This window comes from Schistocerca nitens, chromosome 9 (genome assembly GCF_023898315.1).
Source record: "Schistocerca nitens isolate TAMUIC-IGC-003100 chromosome 9, iqSchNite1.1, whole genome shotgun sequence".
Classification (NCBI taxonomy): domain Eukaryota; kingdom Metazoa; phylum Arthropoda; class Insecta; order Orthoptera; family Acrididae; genus Schistocerca; species Schistocerca nitens.
The window spans coordinates 443860386-443877919 of NC_064622.1; the positions used below are offsets into that span (position 1 = coordinate 443860386).

The 17534-nt window shown below is 41.5% G+C and overlaps 1 non-coding gene across 1 annotated transcript; it reads right to left on the minus strand.

Annotated features, from left to right (window-relative positions):
- Window positions 1-16272: 16272 nt before the first annotated feature.
- Window positions 16273-16347, minus strand: Trnat-ugu (transfer RNA threonine (anticodon UGU)). Its single transcript has one exon. It is a non-coding gene; the product is annotated as a tRNA-Thr (tRNA).
- Between the last annotated feature and the right edge of the window lie 1187 nt (window positions 16348-17534).

Sequence of the window (17534 nt, forward strand, 5' to 3'; positions counted from 1 at the left end):
GACAACCTTGAGAATTGTACTATTTATCGAGTAATCGAATTCCAACGGATTTCTTTTGGAACTCATGTGGATCACCTCACACTTTTCGTTATTTAGCGTCAACTGCCACCTGCCACACCATACAGCAATCTTTTCTAAATCGCTTTGCAACTTTGGTCTTCGGATGACCTTACTAGACAGTAAATTACAGAATCATCTGCGAACAACCTAAGAGAACTGCTCACATTGTCATCCAGGTCATTTATATAGATCAGGAACAGCAGAGGTCCCAGGACGCTTCCCTGGGGAACACCTGATATCACTTCAGTTTTACTCGATGATTTTCCGTCTATTACTACGAACTGCGACCTTCCTGACAGGAAATCACGAATCCTGTCGCACAACTGAGGCGATACCCCGTAGGCCCGCAGCCTGATTAGAAGTCGCTTGTGAGGAACGGTGTCAAAAGCTTTCCGGAAATCTAGAAATACGGAATCAACTTGAGATCCCCATCATCGATATGGGCTTTCAGAGCCGAAGACCCACTCGTGTACCCTTGATGGCTGCACGACACAAAACTTTAAACCTCGCCTAGACTGTTGATGACTGGAAGCATGTTGCCTGGTTGGACTGGTCTCGTTTCAAATTGTATTGAGCGGATGGACGTGTACGGATATGGAGACAACTTCATGAATCCATAGACGCTGCATGTCAGCAGTGGACTGTTCAAGCTGGTAGAGGCTCTGTAATGGTGTGGGGCGTGCGCAGTTGGAGTGATATGGGACTCCTGATAGGTCTAGATACGTCTACATCTACATCTACATTTATACTCCGCAAGCCACCCAACGGTGTGTGGCGGACGGCACTTTACGTGCCACTGTCAGTACCTCCCTTTCCTGTTCCAGTCGCGTATGGTTCGCGGGGAAGAACGACTGTCTGAAAGCCTCCGTGCGCGCTCTAATCTCTCTAATTTTACATTCGTGATCTCCTCGGGAGGTATAAGTAGGGGGAAGCAATATATTCGATACCTTATCCAGAAACGCACCCTCTCGAAACCTGACGAGCAAGCTACACCGCGATGCAGAGCGCCTCTCTTGCAGAGTCTGCCACTTGAGTTTGCTAAACATCTCCGTAACGCTATCACGGCTACCAAATAACCCTGTGACGAAACGCGCCGCTCTTCTTTGGATCTTCTCTATCTCCTCCGTCAACCCGATCTGGTACGGATCCCACACTGATGAGCAATACTCAAGTATAGGTCGAACGAGTGTTTTGTAAGCCACCTCCTTTGTTGATGGACTACATTTTCTAAGCACTCTCCCAATGAATCTCAACCTGGTACCCGCCTTACCAACAATTAATTTTATATGATCATTCCACTTCAAATCGTTCCGCACGACTCTGACAAGTGACAAGTGTCTGTTCACCTCCATCCATTCATGTCCATTGTGCATTCCGACGAACTTGGGCAATTCCAACAAGACAATACGACACCCCACACGTCCAGAACTGCTACGGAGTGGCTCCAGGAACACTTTTCTGAGTTTAAACACTTCCGCTGCACACCAAACTGCCCAGACATGAATATTATTGAACATATCTGGGATGCCTTCTAACGTGCTGTTTAGAAGAAATCTCCACCCCCTCGTGTTCTTACAGATTTATGGCCCGCCCTGCAGGATTCATGGTGTCAGTTCCCTCGAGCCTACTACAGACGTTAGTCGAATCCATTTCACGTCGTGTTGCGGCACTTCTGATCGTGGGGGCCCTACACGACGCTAGGCAGGTGTTTCAGTTTCTTTGTCCCTTCAGTGTATGTGCATAATAAGAATGAAACGTCAGGATGGCTCCATCCGGATGCATTTCATCACTTTCTACACAGTTAAAAATTTAAGCCATGGTTGTCGTATTTAGACTAGTCTTATAACGGCAAATCTCGAGTAAGTTTTTGAACGTCCACGCTCCTACCTTCAGTTACCAGAGGGGAAAGGAGGGGAAAGGAAAAGCGGTACTGTTTGGCTTAGTTTTCTTTACTAATTTCGTGCCATAGGCATATGGGTCAAAGCGTCACCCTCAAACGCCCAATTTTTACTTTAACTTACAGTCAAAAACCACCAACGCAACCACTTTCATAAATCGCCAAAGGATTTGTTTAACAACAGTACCGTACTGCCACGCTCGGTCAGTCCTGCGAGAGAGAATAATTGCTGACACCTTTGAAGACGCACACACTCGCTCACTTAACCATGTGATGGCTTGTCTAGACAAGCACTCACCTCTTAATTACAATTCGACAAAGGTATACATACATTTTACTAATTAAACGCAAGAATAACATGAATTCTCGCATGTGTGGATGTTATCGAACTATTAGTTTAATAAGTCGCGATAGTAAAATACTGACACGAATTATTTACAGAGGAATCGACAAACTGGCAACAGCCGACCTGGGGTTAGATCATTTCAGATTCCCTTACAAGGTAGGTTAAGGAAAGGCAAACCTACATTTATGACATTTACAGACTTAGAGAAAGCTTTTGGCAATGTTACGTGGAATACACTCTTTGAAATTATGTAGGCAGCAGGGGTAAAATACAGGAGCAAAAAGTTATTTACAACTCTTACAGAAACCAGACGGCAATTATCAGACTTGATGGGCATGAAAGGGAAGCGGTGGTTGAGAAGAAAATGAATCAAGGTTGTGGTCGAATGTAGACGATAAAATCAGGCGATGCTGAGGGAACCAGAAATGAGGCACTACAAATAGTAGATGAGTTTTACTGTTTGACACTAAAATAACTGATGATGGCCGAAGTATAGAGGATATAAAATGTAGACTGGCAATAACACGAAAAACGTTTCTGAAGAAGAAAAATTTGTTAACAACAAATATATAATCAAGCGTAAGGAAGATATTTCGGAGATATTTGTATGCAGATTAGACAATAAGGCATTAGAAGCTTTGGGAATGGGGTACTACGGAAGAATGCTAAAGACTAGAGGGGGAGACTGTGTAACTATTGAGGAGGCGCTAAAAGGCATTGGGGAGACAAGAAATTTGTGAACAACTTGACTAAAAGACGGGATCAGTTGATAGGACACATCCTGAGATATCAAGGGATCACCAGTTTAGTACTGTAGGGAAGTGTCTGTGTGGGGGAGAGGGGGAGTAAAAATTGTAGAGGGAGAACCCAAGAGATGAATACAATATGCAGGTTCAGTGCATGTAGGGTGCCGTAGCTACTCGGACATGAAGAGACCTCCACAGAATACATAACAACAACAACAACAACAACACTGAGTACTTCATCACGGGCATACACTATTGTGTATGCTTGATCTCTGGATGCACAAATAGCTTTACTAATGGTATCACTGTATGTTGTGGTGTTTAATGTATTTCTTCCGCTGGTGATTTCGTGTCATGGGGACTAGCTCTATAGTGTGAAAGAAAAATTAGCAATGCATTATCGTTATTGTACTGCTGTGTTAGATTTGTCATATGAGATCTAAATTTCTTACAGATATTTTAGTGAGTCCGTTTGCATCTAGGTGAAATGATATGGCTTTAAAATGTGCTATGCCATTTCGTTCACAGAAATATCCAATCTCCTGCGACGAAAAGTGTGTGTCGTTATCTTAAACTAATGATTTCAGGAACCTTTCTATTCAGAAAATTCTTGAAAGAGGTTAAATTGTTTTTATAGAAGATATGGTCTACATTTTTATCACACACGGAAACTCAGAAAGTGCATGCGTGACAATCAGCCAGTAGCATAAAAAAAAGGTCCAGGGTAGTCTGTGTGTAAACGTGACCTGCGTCCTAGTCATGGGAGAGTTGACTGGTATTTTTGGCATAAGTGACATTCATCCAGTGACATTTTTATGTCATTATCTATATGATGTATAGATGGCATTCTGTTAAAGTGTTACGCAACGGATTTTATTTAACTATATTAAAAAAGGGTGGCCCTAGCTCTGAGTCTTTGGTATCGACACTGCCATCATTCAGTATTAATGAAAAGCATGAAACAGGATTCACGAACTGTGAAACCAAAAACTTTACCCAAGTGAGCCCAACTTTTATAGAAATATATTCATTGTACAGAAACTGATAAGGACATTACGTTGAATTTAATGGAATGAACAACAAAGAACATCTATTTGAAACATGAAATTAAGCTATAATATACACTGGCAAGTTTGCCAAAGTTATCCGACATGGAAATGGGGTCACTGGAAGCCAACTTTTTAGCACGTAAGAGTAACACAGCTACGGGTGGATAACCAGAACTGTGCGCTCGTACCAGAAAGAGAATTGAAATTAAACATGCATCTGCGCCTATCGACCTGGTCATGGTTGAGCCAACGTGAATATAGTGAAGTGTCGAACATCTTTAACTTCATTCAGTTCTAACCAGCCATTGCCACCAGATAGTCTCACCACTGTTGTTGTGTGTGGATGAGCAGGCTGCGAATGGTGCAGATTTAATGCAACTGGAACTCGCCTGCCAGTTCAGGCTGTTTCACCAGCAGCAATATTGCTAAGTGCATGTATGATCTTCGAATCTCCACGCAGTAGCGTGTCTTCCTCGTCTCTTTGCCATTAAGTAAGTTAGAATGCTTGCTCTGCTCAGCGTATGTGTCTGTAAATCACTCACCAACGAGAAAAAGATTTCTGACCAATGACGTAATTGTTCTCTTACTATTTTCCTCCCACCAGAAACTGTGTAAAAATCATTCGCCAATAGTCTGGCTTTCCATCCGCGCTATTCAGAAAGTCTCGGACCTGCAAGTTAATGTCGTATTTTTTCCACCAGTTAGATTTCTTTTAACGTACAAAAATTCAGACAATGGCTCACGGCCTCCCACTCTATCTGTTTTTAAGAACACCCAACGAATTTCTTTCGCGTCTATCACTGGAAAAAGTCTCCCATCCCAAAGAGTCTTGGCGCCTGTTTATCCGAACGACCTTCCACTGGGTAATGAAAAGTACAAGACATATGAGTCAGAATTGTTTGGCTGCTTTCGGGAGAGGCATAGAGACTGCAATCTGTTCTAATGGGTACGCTTCCCACTTGTCTTCTCAGAACTCACTGGACAAGGTACAGTGCCCTCAGCAGAAGGCACTTTGTTGGAAGGGCCTAGCTCTAAAAAGGCCATTTATTTGCTGGTATGAGCCCCACAGGTCACCGTTTTTAGCATGTCTTTCATTCTAGCATTGTTCACTGTTTTCTCAAGCATGAGGAAAAGTTTGCTAAGGATGCTACAACGACGGCGAGCCAAAACAATGTGGGCCAGCAGCGTGCTTGCCGCGTCTGGTTGTGGTCAGCACCTCATCCAACCAGTGACCCCTGGTCCCAAGAGAGTGCCATAGCAGGGCATCTCAACTAGCAGCCCCTGGTCTGTCTAACCACTGGCTTTCCAAAACCTCAGCTGATACAGACGAAAAATCTCGCATTACACGCACAGACACCCAATTATAATATAGAGAAGAACATTAAAAGATGGCTTGACCTTATAATCATTGTTGTTAATCTCATAACCTGAATTAACATATGATGGTTGGTATAAACATAACTATAATTGATTAACAATTGGATGTGTTTATTAAAATGAGAAATATTAGTCAGAAGAAAGCTTGACGCTTCTCATCACAACCAACGCAGAATGAAAATTTTTTTACACTAACGATTATAGTGTGACAACAACAATCAAAAAGTTCTCTCTCCCTTCATTTATTTATTTTATTTGGCATTTGGGTACACCATACCATCAGTTGAAATAGGATCTATTAGGATATGGTAACAGGGTTAATTTGCCGATCTATAAAGCCTAGAAATCTTTCACTCACACAAATTTATTCGGTCACATTGCTGGTAGTGTCACTGAAGTATTTTATTCTATGTATTGTTTTTCTTCACAATGTTATAACAAATTTATTTCATGAATACAACCAGCTTGCAAAACTCATTCATCCAGAGTTCAAAAAAAGTTTGTATTGTAAGTTAGTTTGCCTCCATTCTTTCTCTCAAATATTTAGAATTCTTTTAATCTATATATCTCTCTCACACTCATTCATTCATCCTATTGATGATTCCCTTGCTTTTGTTACACATTTCACTCATCGATACTAAAACTTAGAATCCACTGCCTACACTAATAATAAATCAGTAAAACCGTTGTGTCTATCTGTCTTTGAAAACGCTGAACTGTGAAACTACTTGACGAATTTTCATGAGAATTTGGCAAGTAAATTGAACATATTCTGGAGCATGGTACAGCATATAGTTCATCAAAATCGGACCACGGGAAAAATATATGCTGATTTAAAGTTGTAGTAAAAGTTTCTTTTCTGACTGTGTACCTGTTGGAACATGTGGATCTCCAAAACTACTAGATGATTTCTCACAGGATTTCTGCAAATAACTTGAGTATAGCTTCAGGCACCGTACAGGCTTTATTGCATAAAAATATGACCATGAAAACAAATTAATTCATATACGTTGCGAAAATATATGTATATATGTGTGTTCCACATCTCCTATTACACCACTGCAACCACTTCATCCAAACACACATCATTTATAATATGAAAAGATTCGATGTGGGAGTAAGAACCACGCCTTTGATAGCAAAGGGCGGGGTGGAGTGAAAAAGAAGTGTAGAGCATGATGCATGAATATTCGGATTTTATTCATCCAATATTGACTTGCAACTAACTTCACACATGGTTTCATATCGTCACGAAACTTTTTCTCGATGACATCTCCCTAAAATGATGAAAGGAAAAAACCTTACCGCTTACTACATTTTCGCTGTTCATTTTTGCATCAGACATGGCGTTTTAATTTATTACTTCTTTGCTACTAACTGTATTCCTGACGCATTTTGCAGACAGTGTTCGCATGTACCACTGAATGTACCTGCAAAATTTTATTATTTTACGACACATATTTCATGATATATGATGTCATAAACACTGAGATGCGTGAAAAAAAGCACATTTTACATGACATTTCAATTCATATTACTAACCCGAGCTACCTATTTTGATTAAATAGCTTGAACCATGAGAGAGAGCATGGGCTACTTTAGAAAGTGTGTAGTACAAGATACTTGTTTATTTGAAGAACATTTACTCTTTGCTTTTTGAACGTCATATTCGTGAAAATGCTTTTATTGGTTGATGTTTGCTACATGATACAATTCAGGGGAATGAATAGAATGCTTTACAGTCTCCAATTGCTTAATCTACACTTCCACACTATTTCATTAGCATGATGCGAGGACACGCGCTCCTGCCCATGCTTCTCTGCATGCAGGGTGAGAGGAGAGCAGTGAACACATAATGAGCTATGCTTATCCAAACAGGCAGACACGTGAGGGCAGCAGATGTTATTGCACATACAGTAGTATACTTAATTATCATCACTCATCATGTGAGCACAGTCATGGGTGATGATACATGCAAAGTTGAGCATTCATCACATGCAAACAGGCATACATCTAGTCACCTTTCAATGAACACATACATTCATTCCTAACATAAGACACAAAAACACACATTTGATTTCAGTAATTGCAGTAATCAGGTTACCTTCCATTAAGAACGTGGCTGCACTCAACGACCGTGATCTGATTTATAGATTATAGAGCGCAGCAATCAGTCGTTCTTTTCGCAGATTTTATTTGGCTAAGTCCCATAGTGCTCAGAGCCATTTTTTTATTTGGTAAATCCAGATTTCGGTTAGTGCCTAGCTATTATCAATGCACTATTTTCTAGTCTCAATGCATGTAAGTTCCCTGTCGTTCGGGCGTCATTCACAGTTCTTTGAATACTACTGGATTTGCCAAATAAAACCTAAAACCTGAAAAAAGAACGACTGATTGCTGCGCTCTATAATGTATAAATTGCAGTAATAAATGTATGGGCGTAACATCTGTATTCAAATCAAAAACTAATGAGGGTACTTTACAGAGAAAGAGAAAAAACATGGCAATCAACATGATGAGGTACCCCTTAAAACGAGACTGAAAGTCAGCTTCATTGCTACAAAAAGTCATAAAATACAGTCAATGACCCAAAAATATCACAAAAGAATTAACTAACATTGTGTGAAAAAGGTTGTATATGTAATATTTGTTAGTCTGTGAACATAAAACAGTCTCTGGTGATACCAAGCAATTATTTAACTATAAAGTGTAAAGATACATGTAGAACTTTCCGTTTTAAAATGAAATAATAGAATCAGGTTAAAAATTGGTTGTTAGTGAAAGCGTGCAGCCTATGAGACTGTGACATAAAATGGTACAGTTACACAAACACATACAAAGATTTAACAAAAGTAATCTTAAATGATATGTCTGTTTTTTGTCCTTCATAGATAGAGCATCTGGAAAGTATTTGAAATAACAATGCTCTATTACACAAAAAGAAAAACCTAATTTCATTTGACAACTGTGTCACATCCATGTGAGAAAAATATGCAGACACTACCATACGAATATTGGAGAAAGATGTAGTTTAGTTCAAGGGAAGTTGACTGTGGATGTTAAATGTGTAGCACTAGGCAAGCTCATTAATATATCCTTTCATTAGGCAGGCCTCATCCTTTCACAGGACGAACTGTTCAGACAAGGTTGTTCTTACTGTATTTCGATGAGGCATGGTGGCTGGTATCAAGGTGTCGACAAACCACCAGGTTTTTCTCTAAAGATCTCTGCGTTTCATCTGCGTCTCCTCATTACTCAGGAAGAAAGCAAATGTTTATTCGTATCGACTCTTCAAGGTGTAGTGGTCCACACACAGCTACTGGCATTTCAAGGTGTGTTTCTCGGTTTACCACAGGGAGACGCAAAAGTTAGTAAAGAGAGAGCAAAAGAAAGGATTATTCATGGAGTAGCGTGAGGTACTTCTCTTGAAGAAGAAGAAAATTGTTTTCCAGCACAGTACTGCTAAGGATGACAGACTGGCCAACCCCATCGCTCTAATTTCTTGCTAAGTGTTCACTCTTCTGTAATTGCGGACGATTTCCTCCTATTTTTCTCCCAAAGCAAGCATCGACTTTAACCCTGCATATTCTACAATTTGTACCAGATTTATTAGATCTGATTCCTCACATAATCTTCTTACGTATGTTCTGCTATTTCAGGGTTGCTAATCCTTAGCTGTTCAGTGGGTCCACATAGAAAAATTTCGATCTGTTCTAGCAAAACGACAATCCTCTCTTCCGTGTTGTCAATGCAACTCTCTACCGCTTCGATACACTTTTCATGCTCTTCTTGTCGACCTTATATCATTCCGGAAGGAAGGCTCAGGTCGATTTGCACTTCGCATATAGTGGCTTTTGCTCTGCCAGAACATGAATTAATTAATTTGATATTTTGTGAAGGAGTCAGAAAATATTGCTTTTAATGTTGATTGTTATCGTATTTTTTAAAGCTGAATTTTTTGCATCAAGAAGTAGATAAATTGGGAAAATTAAACTAAATAGCTGTTGCAAATAACTAACCCATGTTTTTCTTTTTCTTTTTCTTTTTTTTTTCAGCCAATAGTATTGCTGTAGAGCTAACACCGGTTCCCATCAGATCATCAATGTTAAGCACTGTCGGGCTAGGCTAGCGCTTGGATGGGTGACCATTCGGTCTGCCGAGCGCTGTTGGCAAGCGGGGTGCACTCAGCCCTTGTGAGGCAAACTGAGGAGCTATTTGATTGAGAAGTAGCGGCTCCGGTCTCGGAAACTGACATACGGCCGGAAGAGCTACGTGCTGACCACACGCGCCTCCGTACCTGCATCCAGCGTCACCTGGGGCTGAGGATGACACGGTGGATGATCGGTACCGTTGGGCCTTCATGCCCTATTTGTGCGGAGTTCAGTTTAGTCTTTCTTTTCAGCTTCAAAATATGTGCAATGGATTCTCTATTTGTCGTGTCATTCAGCAATGCCACCAGGACTGCAAAAAGTTTTGGAGAGTTTATATGTGTGAAAAGTCGGGTTATTGTGTAGTGAATGTAGCAATTAAAATAGGTTTTACCAAAACATTTTTGTCCAGGTTAAATAATCGAATGCAAATTTGGAGCATCTCCAGCTTAGAGTATTACCAAGAAATAATCTGGAATGTTGTCGACAGAACATGATAGGGAAGAGATTGAAATGGAAGGAGAGCAGGTGATGTTTCCAAAGCTAACAGATTGTGTGGAAATATTAGGTGTGAGAGGCAATGTTAATGAAGAGGACATGTTAACATCATGAGATACAAATGCAATTATGGCGCTTTTGAATCTATGAAGTAGAAGATAACATTAGGATGAATGCCACATCTCTTATAAGTGCTCAATTGAGTTCGCCAACGCCATCCACGAATAGACCATCTGAATGAAAGACTGGAAACATCAAGATCACTGAATTTCTAAAAAAAAAAAAAAAAAAAGAACATAAATAAAAAAATAAAAAAATGTGGAAACTAAAGAGTGTGATCAACTGGCAAGGAAATCTCTGAAAAAATTGATGATGCAATGAAATAAAAAAAAGAGACAATAAAAAAACATATACAGGCTTGTCGAAATTAGTAACATGGGTAGATGAAATAGCAACGAAATTAGAACACATTCATAAATTGCAGCAAAATCGTTCTCCAATCAGCTGGCTTTTCATTTCCGCTGTTCCGAGGTTTTGGACTTGCATGCTTACACCATTATCTTGCTTCTTTTTTAAGCCAATGCACAGTCTTTTACACAAAAAAATTCAGATAGTGGCCCCAGCCTCCCAGTCTAGCTGGTTTTATAGAACACCCGACTCATTTCTTTCTTGTCCGTGGGTGGAGAAAAAATCTTCCATCCCAAAGGATCTTGGCGTCTGTTTGTCACAATGTGCTTTCACTAGGTGGTCAAAGGAAATGATTCTGCGTTAGGGAGAGGCAGGCGGATTGCGATCTGTTCACGTGGGCTTCCCACCCACCTGGCACTGGACGGGGTAGACTGCTCCCTGCAGGAAGGGCCTTGACGGAAGGGCCTAGCTGTAAAACGACAGCTGATTTGCTGAAACGAGTCTCTACAGATCTCCGTTTTTAATGTACTGATGTTCTCTAGGATTGTACACTGTTTTTTAAAGGATGAGAAGAAAGTTTTGTATGAGTGCCAGAGTGATGTCGAGCCCAAAAAATATGGTCCGCAGTGTACCTGCCAAGTCTGATCGGGTCAACACTTCATCCCCCCGTCGGCCTCTAGAGCATCTCAGCTGGTATGTTTAATTACTTGGTTTGCCGAACATCAGCCCACACAGGCGAAAAATCTACCATTACATGCACTGAAACACAATTAGAATGTAGGGAAGAAGATTAAAAGATAGCATGATGTTTACAACCGCTGCTGTTATTCACATAACACGAATTTAGAAAAGCTGATGTGTCCAAATATAAGTCAATGATGAACTGGGTCATACTGAAATGTGAAACTGAAAACCATTTCATAATCATAGTTCGATAAAAGGCTGGTCATTGCAGACAGTGTTGTACTGGACAGAATATTGCTACTGGGTCCAAATAAAACCAGCAGTGGATTAGGATCTGTAGGTAGAATGAACTTTTGGCTTCAAATTTACTCGTGGAACCTTTCAACAGCAAAGAGAACTGCAAGAGCTTCCTTTTCAAGCTGATTGTAATTCTTCTGAAGAATTGCCAGCGCTCTCGATGCGACCTCAACCATACTGTATTTGTGACAAGACAGTACCAACTCTGTAACTGGAAGTTGGAAGTGTATGGTTAACGCTTTAGTCAGACCGGATATTATTATACATTTCGCGTCCAGTGACCTCTGTATCAATTTGTCAAATGCACATTGGCATTCATTATTCCAGATGCATTTTGTGAAGTACGAGTAATTCGCTTATGGATGCTGCATGTGGAATGCATTTATTGTGGTAATTGATCTCTTCTAGAACAGCATTTAACTGCTTGAGATCTTCAGAAGGCAAAAGAAATGCTTCCGTGTGTTGCAGTGTCAGCCTGATGTCGTGTAGTGACAGAGTGTGTCCCAAGTATTGACACTCTTGCTGCAAGATTAGACACTTTTCGCTATCACATTTCAAACTGGTTGCTTTAAACCTTGAAATACACATTTCAAATTATTATTATTATTATTAATGAGTTTGGAGCGGGAAGGAGCGCCTGGTCCCCGGCACGAATCCGCCCGACGGACTTGTGTGGAAGTCCGGTGAGCCGGCCAGTCTGTACGTGGTTGTTAGGCTGTTTTCCATCTGCCTCGGCGAATACGGGCTGGTTCCCCTTATTCCGCCTAAGCTACACTATGTCGGCGATTGCTGCGGAAACAAGTTATCCACGCACGCGTACACCACCATTACTCTACCACGCAAACATAGGGTCTGCACTCGTCTGGTGTGAGACGTTTCCTGATGGGAGGGGGGGGGGGGGGGGGGGGCACCGGGGGCCGAACCGCACAATAATCCTGGATTCGGTGCGGGGCGGCGGAGGGGTGAAGTGGACTGCGGTAGTCGTCCTGGTGTTGTGGACCACTGCGGCTGCGGCGGGGACGGAGCCTCTTCGTCGCTTCTAGGTCCCCGGTTCACATACAGCATACAGCATTATTAATGAGTGAAATACGGTCACATTGAACATTAACATACAAGTTTATACAAATTTTTGTCGGTATAGGTTTTGTTCTCTTCCTACACGTTTTGTGTTCTTGTTCATAGGACACATATTTTTCGTGGAATTTGTTCTTGATATATGCTTTATGACGAAACTCATTTATTGCGATGCTTGTTGTTACACAGTTCTGGTTCCCACATTATCCGCTTCAGCAGAACTATGGTTCTATCTCCCACTTTTGGACTATGATGTCAATCAGTTCCTGATATGGTCCTCTGGAAGGTAGCCAGGGTTGTAGTCTGATGTCCTCTACGAGATAAACAAACCTCTTTCGCGAGTTCGTATGTAAGTCGGGGTGAAGCTGTTTTTCCCACTTCTAGTATCCGTTTGATGAAAATTGGCTTGACTTTTTCTATTCTCTTCACATCGCGCATTTTCAGTTTCTCCCATGTCATCTTCTTTCTTCATACGTTATGACTGGCGCACAGCCGTTCTGAACGATGTCAGCGCTGAGTATGTCGACATATCAGTTACGTTCGGGGTACTGAGGATCTTATGGCTGCTGCTCCTCTTCCTGAATATGGGTACCAAATGCTGTTGCTGTTCTGTTTGATGTAATTCCCAGGTATTTATCTTTCTATGCTCTTTGCAGTGGTTTACTGTATCTTTTGGAGGTACTCAGCCACACTTCCAGCCGGCCGGAGTTGCCGAGCGGTTCTAGGCGCTACAGTCTGGAACCGCGCGGCCGCTACGGTCGCAGGTTCGAATCCTGCCTCGGGCTTGGATGTGTGTGATGTCCTTAGGTTAGTTAGGTTTAGGTAGTTCTAGGGGACTGATGGCCTCAGACGTTGTCCCATAGTGCTCAGAGCCATTTGAACCATTTTGAACACTTCCAGAATGTTATTTGAACTTTCGGTTTACTTTTAGGCTATTTTCCTTTCTCCAAGTCTCTCGTCATTAGGCATCTTCTGCACATCCTCTCTCAATGCTAACCCTGTCACCATGTCATCTGCATGCCGGATCATTTCTGCTGTTTTGAATGTTCCTCTATTACATTCGTCACTACGGCTGCAGAGATGCTGAAAAACTTTGGATTCAAAAGGGTCTCATTGGGGAACTTCATTCGTCTGTATAATTTTCTCTGAGACTGCAACATTGTTATTTATTTGGATAATTTTTATTTCGTTGACTCCATGCCATTTGTCACTAGTGGGTCTCCCTCTCTGGTAATTCTTTTCAGTTTCTCTTTTATTCTTTCTATTTACAGTGTCGAACGCTTTCCCGAGACCTACAAAGACGGCGTAATAGTTTTCTCTTTTGCGTTTCTGTGTGTCTTCCATTAAGTCTGTTAAGTCTTTCACTCCCTGCGCCGTGCTCTTCTTAAGGCCGAAGTACGTTCCGATACGTTTCCGCCGACTGCGCCGACCGCCCAAGTAGTCTTTTGTTGAATATTTTGGTGAGTATTTTGAGGGAAGCATTTTCTAGTCCCACTCTTCTAAATGAATCTGGGGAAGCTATTGTCTAAACCTGCCGCATTCTTGTTTCTTCCTTCTTTCATTCCTTGTCTCAGTTCAGTAGTTAATTGTTAATTCGGAGTCGTGGGCGCTCTCCGTTGCTTCAGTTTCATATCTCTTGTCTTTTTTTGTGCTTATTCAGCATTTCAGAAATGTGCTACCAAATTTGAGTAATTCTCCTGTCGTGGGTGAGACTTTCTTTCTCATTTATTTGGGTGGGTCTAATTTCTCATACATTACTAATTTTATTACATCCTTCTCTATGTAATCTTATATTTTTCTTTTAATTGTAGGTTTGTATTTTCTTCTTTTTTTCTCCATATGTAGCTAAGCTGTCTGTTCACTGTGTGTTTTTGCTACGTATATTCTTACATTTCCCTGTAGCAACCTCGGTTAAATTACTTCCGCGCTTGTCTTCTTTTTTATCTTCGTGGCTCTGTTTAATGCTTCTGTGAATATTTTCGGGGCTTCTCTCAGTTTGCCTTCCTTTCTTAGGATCCTCACTCTTTCGATGTTATCTTTGTTTGCTCTGTTATACATTGTTGCATTTTTTCAAATTATGCAACACCGTTTGAGGACAAATAACTTATAGGAAAGCAGCAGGGTGACGTCTTCGACAACCGTCGATATTTCGAAAGTTGTAATTTTTAAAGCACTAATGTAACAAGGAAGCGCATTACAAGGGAATTTAAAACCTCAGTTTGCATAGCATATGCGGAAGGTAACACACGCGCACGCACGCACGCACACACACACACACACACACACACACACACACACACACACACACACACACTAAACTCTAGCGCCACCACACAACCAAAGACGACCAACGTCCGAAGTTATCGATAGTGAATATTAATAACCAACAGAAGAGGTAGCGAGGAAGAAAGCAGGATTCCACGCAGAATTTAAGTAGAAACCTTCATCTCTATTGACAAGTGCAGTTGCTAATTTAATGTCAACTGCTTCTTTAATAACACTACCCCAGTAAGTGGAAGTGCGTAGTATAATCTCCGTGTTGTTACAATTCACAGGACGACCGGTCCCAAGATTTCTCCAATAGCAGATTTGCTAGAATGTTGTGTGTGTGACTCTTATGCTCAGTAAATCTGTCCCTCCACCGTCCTGATGGTCTGACCAATATATGACATGCCATAACTGCAAGGAATAAGATAACGCCGGTCTTCCGCAAACCCAGACCATCCTTTACGGATCCTAAAAAGGGTCCTAATCTTAGACTGTTGTAGAAACACACATTTAACATTATACTTCCGAAAAATACGACCAATCCTGTTGGAAATGCTTCTTGAGTAAGGGAAATAGGTCGCAGATTTCGGTACCACCTTGGCATTATCATGACTCACTCGGGACTACGGTCGGTCGTTAGCAAAATACGCGTCTGATGTGTCTTTCTCTATATTCGTTGTGGCGGGAGGAGACCTCAAAATGGGTTAACGCAGTTGACATACTTTCAGGGTCTGAGATGACGTGGGCTCTGTGAACCAAGGTATGAAGTACCTCTTCACGCTGAACCAGGTGGTGAGAACTACCAACCAGTAGATACGAGTCGGTGTGAGCTGGCTTACTATAAGCAGCTGGTCCCAATGTACCATCAAACTTCCTCCTCGCCAACGAATCAAGGAAGGGAAGGCTGCCACCCTTTTCCATCTCCATTGTGAAAGGAATGGACTGAATTCAGATGTTCTAAAAAGTCGCCGGCCGAAGTGGCCGTGCGGTTAAAGGCGCTGCAGTCTGGAACCGCAAGACCGCTACGGTCGCAGGTTCGAATCCTGCCTCGGGCATGGATGTTTGTGATGTCCTTAGGTTAGTTAGGTTTAATTAGTTCTAAGTTCTAGGGGACTAATGCCCTCAGCAGTTGAGTCCCATAGTGCTCAGAGCCATTTGAACCATTTTTTCTAAAAAGTCGTTTAAATTCTCCCTACCATGAGGCCAAACAACGAAGGTATCTTCTACATACCTAAAAAAAGGACGCAGGTTTCAATGCCGCCGACTCCTAAGCACATTCCTGGAAGTCTTCCATAAACTAATGGACATCTCAACTCCATCAGTGGAAATCAACACATGTCGAAATAAAATGATAATTAAATAGACACCCTAGCTGCAAGCAGGCGTTGATACACTTCATTGGGGACATGTTGAAAATGTGTGCCCCGACCGGGACTCGAACCCGGGATCTCCTGCTTACATGGCAGACGCTCTATCCATCTGAGCCACCGCGGGCACAGAGGATAGTGCGTCTGCAGGGACTTATCCCTTGCACGCTCCCCGTGAGATCCACATTCCCAACATATCCACAACACTACATTCGTAGTGCGCCTAATAGATGTTTGCCCATCATACTCATTACTCGTGGCAGATTAATCTACCAAGTCCCGTACGAGTTCGGGCATAGCGTGTGCGTTCGCACAAGAAGGTCAAAGGCCGGGAACCCATATTTTTAACTATATATGACGGTAGTATCTGTTCCCGAAAGAACAGTTACCGTCGATGACCATGCAGCTTTGCTAGAAATGAAATGATAATTAAATAGACACCCTAGCTGCAAGCAGGCGTTGATACACTTCATTGGGGACATGTTGAAAATGTGTGCCCCGACCGGGAATCGAACCCAGGATGTCGAAATAGGTTCGTTTAATCAACAATAACCTAACCTCAATTACCGTATTGGAATTATGAGTACAGTTCCCATGCTCGCAGAAAACAATGTGGCAAGTTTGGGTCCCCCTTTTTGCAAATGCGCAATTATTGTTTTCTTTCAACATACAAATACGTTTCACCAAAGTTGTGGCATGCTCAGTAATATTGTTTCTTTTATTTTTCTGAAATGCGTACATACGGATTATCTTAAGCTTAGAAAATATGTTACCGGTACATCGGATTTCGTTGTTATTTGACTTACATATTTCTTTACCTTTTATTTTACCTTTTTTTTTATTCCACGAGTTTAATGATATACAGATTGGACTACAAACAAAAATTCAATTCAGAGGCTATCCTTACATATCTTATGTTTGTAGATGACATGATGTACTAATTTAGACCTATGGCAAATTTTGATTGGCAGTCACAGGACACACGCAGTGCAAAATAAAACGAAGAGGACATGTATAATTTAAATAACAACAAAATACTATTTACTGGTAAAAAATTTCGTAATCTAAACATAATCTGTAGTGTATATTTGTGAAAAACAGAAGAAAAAAGCCCGTTGAGAATACCACAGCTGAGGTGAAACATGCGTTAAAGGAAGACAATAAATGTGAACTTGCAGAAAGACGGCCCCATCGGTTGCTCATTACTAACCTCAGTTAACCGTAACAAATAAGGCAGAGGAACGCGGCAGGTCAGGTGCTGGTCGGACCATCAGGACCATGGAGGACCGATGTTCTGAGCACAAGCGGCTCACAC